This window comes from Saccostrea cucullata, unplaced genomic scaffold (assembly GCF_032062105.1).
Source record: "Saccostrea cucullata isolate Sc308-1 unplaced genomic scaffold, CSIRO_AGI_Scuc_v1 ctg7269, whole genome shotgun sequence".
Taxonomy (NCBI): Eukaryota; Metazoa; Mollusca; class Bivalvia; order Ostreida; family Ostreidae; genus Saccostrea; species Saccostrea cuccullata.
The window spans coordinates 22838-32082 of NW_026927839.1; the positions used below are offsets into that span (position 1 = coordinate 22838).

The 9245-nt window shown below is 35.1% G+C and overlaps 1 long non-coding RNA gene across 1 annotated transcript; it reads left to right on the top strand.

Moving 5' to 3' along the window:
• The first annotated feature begins 910 nt into the window (after nucleotides 1-910).
• LOC134275638 (uncharacterized) lies at nucleotides 911-2061 on the top strand. Its single transcript, XR_009993865.1, has 3 exons — nucleotides 911-1032; nucleotides 1366-1432; nucleotides 2010-2061. It is a non-coding gene; the product is annotated as an uncharacterized LOC134275638 (long non-coding RNA).
• The last annotated feature ends 7184 nt before the right edge of the window (nucleotides 2062-9245 follow it).

Genomic DNA, 9245 nt, shown 5'->3' on the forward strand with positions numbered 1-9245 from the left:
CTTAGTATCTCGTTCGTACGACTTATTATGTCGTACGTACGACTTATTATTTCGTACGTACGACTTATTATGTCGTACGTACGTCTTATTATGTCGTACGTACGACTTAGTATCTCGTTCGTACGACTTATTACCCAGATAGCAAGCTGACGTTGGGCCGATGTTGGCATCTGGTTGGTAGATCGGCTACATATCGCGGTTGGCAGAACGATATTGGGCCAACATCGGTCCGACATTGTCATTACAACAGTCGGTGTATTGACATTGTTCCAACATCGGTCCGACATTGTAATTACAACAATTGGTGCATTGACATTGTACCAACATCGGTCCGACATTGTAATTACAACAGTTGGTGCACTGACATTGTTCCAACGTCGGGCCAACATCAGGCACGTAGCATCGTTCTCAAAAGTGGGGGGGGGGGACATAGAATTTTTTTTACTTACCTGAAAAAGTTGACAAGCAAAAGGATGGGGGTGGTGGTGGCCAACTTTTTTCAAGGCCAACTTCCTTTCACTTCCAATTTTTTTGCTATTTTTCCTTGATTTCACTATAGGCCCAGCCCCCCCTCCCTGTTGCTACGTGTCTGAACATTGTTATTTTTAATGTTGAAGTATGGACATCTTTGTAATGTTGGGCCGACATTGTTGAACCAATGTTGCTATGTAAACTTATGTTGAAACGTTTAAAAAGATATTTATTTAATTTATTTTTTTTTATTCTTTGTTTATTTATTCATTTCTAGTTATTTAACCCTTACAAAACTATGGAATATAACTTAGATTTTTCTCTAAAACTGTCGACCAATAGTACAATTACATCGGGATCGAAGTCGGGCTCGATAAGCAATTAATTTGAACAACACACCCCGCCGAAATTTAAATTTTTCGGGGGTTCCACGCAGCCATGTTGATGTTGTACAGAAGGAAAGTTCGGAAGAGAGTGTTGCGAAAAGGAGAATCATGATTAGCTTTGGATGGAATTTCTGTTTTGGCAGAAGATGAAGACATTTTACGACCCGGTACTGCGGTAGGTACAATGTACAAAATATTTTAACATTTGTCCTTGAATGAATAATTGCTTTTGCGACTGTTCCTTAGTCAGGACACTACACATAAAACGCCTTGTAGTGAAATCATTTGAGCAAGCGCCATTTCAATTTTGTTATAATAATTTAACACTTCTAAACATCTCTCATAAAGATGGATTTCAACCCGAATTTCCGCATTTGGGATCGATTCAGGAATTTTAGTGTTCCTCTCTTCAACATTTACAGAGTATGTTGTACAATGTAATAATATATATTTATTTTTAAATGCATGTTCAAGATAATTTTCAGCATTTATTTTGATTATTTAATAGTTGCATGCAGTGGACTGTGCCCGAGACGATTCCCTAAGCGCCGGCGAGTTGTCAGCTTGTAAAAATGGTGAGAACCAGCTCAATTTTTTTATTTTAAAGTAACACAAATAACCTAACATTGTTTTTATTAAGTTGTATCTTTTAGCATAAAACTATAAAAAAATATTGCATCCACTAAAGTAAACAAGGGGTTTATATTCTTATTATATTCTTAATTTTTAATTTCCTTAATCCTAAAAATACATAACAATGGATTCTGACAGGTAATCTAAACAGTGGCGGATTTGAGGGGTACCCCCTAAAATTGTCAAAGTTAGCGTAAATCACAGTTTCGTCTAGAAAATGTAAATATGTCTAATTGGTAGACCTCATTTTTACCCTACAAAATCTCTAGAATCCAGGAGTTTCCGGGGGCTTCACCCCCTGGGCCCCACTAGGCGGCCCCCAGACCCCCTGCCTAATTTTGCCTAAATAAAGACAATGCAAGATAGCGAATTTCTATTTTACAGTATACTGAACTGTCAGGTTGAAATAACCAATTGTCTTTACAGTCTTGTAGAGCCTTACTTTATTATTTGTCATATATTTTTGTTTATATATGCGAGAGATATTGATTAATTCCTAATGGTCATCTTTTCTTTCAGAAATTGTGCCTGCAAAGTTTGAAGTGACTATGGAAATGATCAATATTGAACTTTCTGAACCTTCCTGACTTAAAGTGAATCCGTTCGTGACTGACATGACCATTTATTTGGCTACCCTCTAACATTACGCCATATTTTATTTGTTTATTATTGTGAATTTCATGGGATATCAGTGAGGAAGTGATTCAAGCAGATACTTGACGAGAAATTTCGAATCTATCTTAATTAGGATCTTTGGCATATTCGGTGAAAATAGCATGTGTTGATTTTATGGGATCTTTTTTATTAATGTAGTTGTGTAGTTGAGATTTTGTACTTAATACATGTGTTTGTCACTCTAGTCTATTCATTAACTTTGTACGGTAAATGTACATGGGCAACTGAAAGTTCTTTGTAACTGCAATTGACCTCTCCCAATGTCATTAAGTCAAATGCCATATTTTTTAAAAAAGAAATAGTTTGTTTTATTACAAAGAATGTCGATCAGTGAGAATACTTTGAAAAAATGTGCTTACATTGTACATCTATAAGTGTATATGTAATATTATATATTTGTTTCAAAACACATTGTAAAAGAAACGAATCTTTAATTTTGAAATATAGATTTGATCTATGATAAATTGTGATGTTATCATTATTTCAGTTTTCATTGTATATTCCTGGGATTTCTTATATTTCCATGGAATTCCATAGATTTCTTTAATATCGTTGTACAAAAATATGTTGGGACAGCATTGGGCCAACATCAGAATTGTAAATTTTGTATATGACATTGGGCCAACGTAGCGCCAACATGTCGGTGCAACGTTGCGTCGATGAGCAAAATTACAATGGCCCAATATAAATTTTCCGACATTGGGCCAACATAACTGACAACAGTGGCCCAACGTTGGACCAACGTCAGAATTATCGTTCTATGACATTGGGCCAACGTTGCGCCAACATGTCGGCGCAACGTTGCGCCGATGAGCAAAATTACATTGGCCCAATATAAATTTTCCGACATTGGGCCAACATAACTGACAACGTTGGCCCAACGTTGGACCAACGTCAGAATTATCTTTCTATGACATTGGGCCAACGTTGCGCCAACATGTTGGCGCAACGTTGCGCCGATAAGCAAAATTACATTGGCCCAACATCATTTTCCGACATTGGACCAACATAACTTACAACGTTGGCCCAACATTGGGCCAACGTAAGCTTGCTATCTGGGTATGTCGTACGTACGACTTAGAATGTCGTACGTACGACATAGTATCTCGTTCGTAAGACTTAGTATCTCGTACGTACGACTTAGTATCTCGTACGTACGACTTATTATCTCGTACGTACGACTTATTATCTCGTTCGTACGACTTTTCATCTCGTACGTACGACTTTTATTATCTCGTTCGTACGACCTAATAATTCGTCCGTACGACTTATTATGTCGTACGTACGAATTATTATCTCGTACGTGCGACTTATTATGTCGTACCTACAACTTATTATGCCGCTTGTACGACATAGTATCTCAGTCGTACGACCTAGTATCTTGTACATACGACTTATTATCTCGTACGTACGACTTATTATCTCGTACGTACGACTTACAATATTTTTTTTTCAAGTGGCAGCAATACGCTTCCGTAGTTTTTAGTAAATCGTGATATAAAAAAAATACAAATCATTTAAACTCTAGTCAAAATTTTTCTATCAAATTTGGAAAACACGTCTATGGTTGACCGTTCTACTCACAATTATTTATTTTTACTCAACTAAAATTAACCAATAACCAAGTTTTTACAAATAAGCATTTATAAATTAGCAGTTTGGATATTGAGTTATGATATCAAAAAATGCGGAACTGTCTTCTATATGTTTATCATAGAAACTTTTTCATTATAAGATTCAGTCTATAAATTCACGAGGAAAACTTCTTAAATTTTATATACATATAGTGCTACTACTGTTGACACAGCCAAATATTTTAAGTTGGGGACACTATCAACTACCAGAAATTCCTTGACAAGCGGAAAAAAGGCATAAGACGTTTAATTGATCTCTCCTTTAGTATCACTACATGTTTTCTATACTATTAATTTAACTATGTTTTCTAAAGATTATATAGTATACTGTATATCGGAAAATCCGTATAGTTAAGGTCCATTTGCAGTTATATTCCCTGTCTTAGGCGTAGGAAGGAAATTGAAAGGGGGGGTGGGGGTGGGGGGTTAAAACAACAAAGAAAGGTAAACCCCAATTTTCAATGCCAATATACATGTATGTATTATGTATGATACATTTTTTTAAAAAGGGCGGGGGCCCCCCCCCCCCCCGGGTTCCGACGCCTATGTATGTCATGTCGCATATTATAAACTCTATCCATTATAGTTTCTAAATGTCATGTGTAAACAATCTGGGAAATTTTCCCCGTTGAGCTATGAGTCACCAAATATCTAACAAGGACTGTGATTGGTTGATTTTCACTTAAGTAAAAATATTTAATTGTGAGTAGAAATGGCCAGTGTCATATTTTTACTGCAGTAAAAATATTTTTACTGGAGTAAAATTAATTAATTGTGAGTTAAATGGCCACATTGTATTTTTACTCCGGGTAGAGAAGTAAATTATTTTTACTGGAGTAAAAATATTTAATTGTGAGTAGCAATGGCCAGTGTTTTATTTTAACTGCAGTGAAAATAATTTTAGTGGAGTAAAAATACATGTAAATAATTGTGAGTAGAACAGCCAACCATACACGTCAAATAAAAAGATGTGGGTGGCAGACGTCCATGAACTTTTCGCATAACCCTCGTATAAAGCTGACACATAACCACTACATTGACAATTCAATCTGCCGCGGGCTTTACATGCAGGTACCTGTCAGGTGCCAAAGTACGTTAAACTCCCGTTGTTTTATTAGCTACACACACCGACATATTTAACACCTTTAATCGTACTGATTAACACAAAGCACTTGCACATAATGTGACATTTTTTGAAATTATTGCCTTAATCAGCACTGGTCAACGCACACCAAACAAGGAGTAGATTCTTGTCCAAGAAATATGTACAAAAAATATGCCTACTTTTCCTTTAAACTAAATGTCACGCCTCTTAAGCATAGCTTACGATAAAAACAATGGTTAAATGTATTAATACTGAAAAAATTTTTCGTAAACCTTTGTTACAAAATCATATAGACTACTATTAGGCTCTCTTTCTTTTCTTTTTTAAAAAGGATGTGCTTGTGAAACAGTAATACTCCCATATGGAAACTTAAGGTAATGGTTGAATTATTTGAAATGCATGTCAGATTTCGAAAATCAGTAGTGTCGGTATCCAATGAAGAGGTCCTAGCTGTTATAAGGAATACAACTGTGAAATAAGAAAGTCCTAGTTATCAAATACTGACTGATGTTTTAATACCAATTGTTCGTCCATAATTTATACACTGGATTGACGACGGATTTTTCTGTTATTTCACGATCATGACAATGAGCAAACGGCGTTTGTGACTGGTCAGCAGGGATACTCACTCCTCCATGGCACCTGATCCCAGCTCTGATGTTTCGGAGGTCTGTGTTTGCTCTTCTCCTATTTTGTATTGTTTTATGGTATATGATATTGAATACTGTTCGTAATCTCAATATCCTTCTTCTATCTGTTTAAAAGTTATGACCGTATTTAAAGTTTTTTTTTGAAAAGTGGATCAATCTCTTTGGTCAAGGCCAAAATGTAAAGTATATTACTAGCTTAATGTCTTGTCACAACGAATACACAGGTGAAGTATAATATTCCTGGCTCCAACTGCTCAAAAGGTATGACCAAAGTTAAAGTGTGGTATATTTTTAAAGTAGGTCAAACTCCAAGGTCAAGATGTCAAATTTGAAGGCACCCAAAGAAAGGCATTGCCAAATGAAATACATCTGTGAAATATAAAACCCTTAGCTCTACCCACTCAATCGGTATGGGTCAAGATAAAGTTGACAATAGACAGATAGAGAGAAAGACAGAAAAACATATTGAAAACAGAAAAAAAATTACTTCTGGGATCTTTCGAAAATAACCTCTGAGGCATAAAAACAATCAATAATGGCACACAATGGAAACACATTGTTGCTGGTTTATCCATGAAAATTACAGGTATCATAAGAAAGTAAGAGGTAATGACATTTATTAAAATACTGCCATGATTTTTATTAGATGCTATCAATCCAATATCGTACATAGAAGTATTACAAAAAATCTATATAATTTGTAGTACGGCAAAGTTTTTTGAAGTTATTCAAATGCCAAATACAGAACGATCTCTTTTCATTTCTAGTTTGATAATAAGGCTGTAAACTGAGACAACAAATGCCTAACTAAATTTTTAGTATTAAAAGTAAAAAAAAGTTTAACCGATATTTTAATATGTATCTAAGTAATAAACTTACTAAGAAATTTTACTTGTATTTTATTACATCCTTTAACTTTTGTTTCAATTTCTGTCAATCAATAAACTCACAAGATGCTGCATTAACGTTTAAAATGCATGTAAGTCGAAAGCGTTGGCTTTATTTTAATTTATTCAGTTTCTCACTTATATTAAGACGGAATTATTTGTCGGAGGGGGAATTTAGTATCGTTACGCACTGAGAAATTTTTGTGTACCAGCTGCCTTTTTATCATACTGCAAAATCTCGGTTTTTTTTATCTCGTCCAATTTAGGACCAATCTCTCTTTACCAACAGAGGGATTGAGCCAACCACGTTATAAAAAAGCTAGGATAAATAGCTTACTCCGTGATTTAGAGCAAACGTTCTAACCACTGCACCATGACCACGCGGGCGACTAGTCAAAACGTAAAGCTTTTTGGCAACCGCTAATGATGCAAAACCACTTAATGATTATAATTTATCTAAGCGTTGTATTTACTGTGCTTAATGCCATTAATTTTTGCATTGTCCCCAGTCTTAACAGAGCTTCGACTTTGCAACGATCATCCCAATCTAGCCACGATCTGAAAAAGTATTGGATCGGGGCAGATCGGAGCCTATCAGCGTTTAAATCGAGCAATTTGGTCTTCATTGTACAACCGTACTACGATGCACCTACATCAAACGCGCTGCATGCTAACACGCTTCTACTACGATGTTATGCAGACCTTTCCCGATCAGCGGTCGTGTTTACTGCTTTAACGCTACGCTGCCACTACGACATTCAACATCATACTACGACGTCACGCAGACCTAGATGACTGTACAACTATAACGCTGCTATGGTGCCGATCAGATTACGATTGTATTACGCTTCTAGTACGATTTGGCGATGATGTATATACTGTATACTGGGTTACATAGCAATTGCACATTTTTCATACGATTTTTGCGATGATGCATACATATAAATATCTTGCAATCGCAGATCTTTTTACGTCCTGTACTATGCGTGGTTTATGGGACATTTTCAGTTGTAACTGTATCAAGAAGTGAAAATTCTTACTGCGATGGATCGTCAATCAAAGTGTCACTCTTTACATGTAGTGTACAAATCATGATTGGTCAAATACTGAGATAGCGTTATAAAAACATACTGCTGACTGATAGATCCTATTATGATCGGCGTAAGGACATTGTCTTTGTAGTCTCTTCAGAAACGTAGAGAGATCATAGTGGGAACGTACATTAGTAAGAACGTTGCATGCATTGAGCGTACATGATAAATAACTACGCTATTAATGCCTTTTTACTACAATCAAGAAGATCTCTCCACGATGCTTTCGCACTGCTTGCACGATTACGGTGCTTCTCTACGCGCTTTTTACGACTTTACTCCGAATCTTGTTGGATCACAATCCACCATGCTTGTTTTGAGCATGTTCAAAATAAGCGTGGCGAATTATCTCCGATCATTAAGACCCTACTGGGATCATACTTCGCCTTATAAGAATACATTACGTTTCTTCTGCGATTTCATACGATCGGTCGCGTTTTTGGCCACGTGTTGATCGTAGCAGAAGTGCTATCTATGTGTGAATGGGGGTAAATGGTTGACCTTTTCAACAGCTAATGTTAAATAGCGGCTTAATGAAAGAATTATATCATTTTAATGCAATGATTTATGATTATAATAATCAATAGCGGGTGCTACAAAACTTTCAAAGATTTTTAAGTCAGATAATTTATATGTAATTTGGGTAACCCCCCCAACTTAGAATCCCTATCAGGAACTATCATGGACCAGTTTGGTAGTCGCATGGCCCCAAAATCAATTGTCGTTGCTAAAAAAAAAGTCTAGTTACGGCGTTGGAATAAAATGTAGCGGTTTTATAAGGTAATGGTGCACAGTTCGATCTCTAGATTTGCCACACATTTTAAAAGTATATTAAAGATTCATATGCATGGACACAGATTTGAAGTTAATATTTGTTGTATAATATCACGATTTATATATTTTAATAGCATCTCACACAAAAATATATTAAAAAAATTATTTCATCTTAAAGTTGTTGAAACTTAAAATTTTAGGATGGGTTTGATTGAAACACCCTTGCACTCTCACAAAATTTACTTTTGAAATACTTGGGAAAAGTTGCAATATTGTGTATAATTGAAAAATATTAAAACTATAATCCAGAAAATTCAGAGTAGAATTGTTCGAAAGCAAAACATACACACAATATATTGTCAGTTCGTGCAGTTGCGCGATGAACAGATCATAACGATTGAAAGCTTGAAAACATCCAGTGAATCGTAAACATCAACAATAACAGAGCACGTAAACTCTTTACAAAAACTGTGTCTGTTTCATTTTGTATCCAATTTGCTAAACTCTGTAAATGTACTCAACATTTAGCTCGGAATGACGATATTTGTTAAGGAGTTTAGCTTTCTAACATTTCTACTCTGAATATAATTATTTTTCTGGGTTAAAGTTTTATATATATATATATATATATATATATATATATATATATATATATATATATATATATATATATATATATATATATAATTTCAAAACAAAATGAAGAATCGGTACAGTTTTTGGTATATTTAAAAGTAAAAATCCAAAAGTATCACAAAACATTTACTGTAAGCGCTTTCGCCATGTTCGGCTCTTCAGACAGTTATACAAATGTCAGGTAGGTTACCTGGTAACGTCAAAAGCATAAAGTTCATTGTGACGTCATAATAGATATAGGTAGCGTTAAGTTGGCGTAATTGTTAATGTACAGATCATTATACAAATGAAATTTCATATATA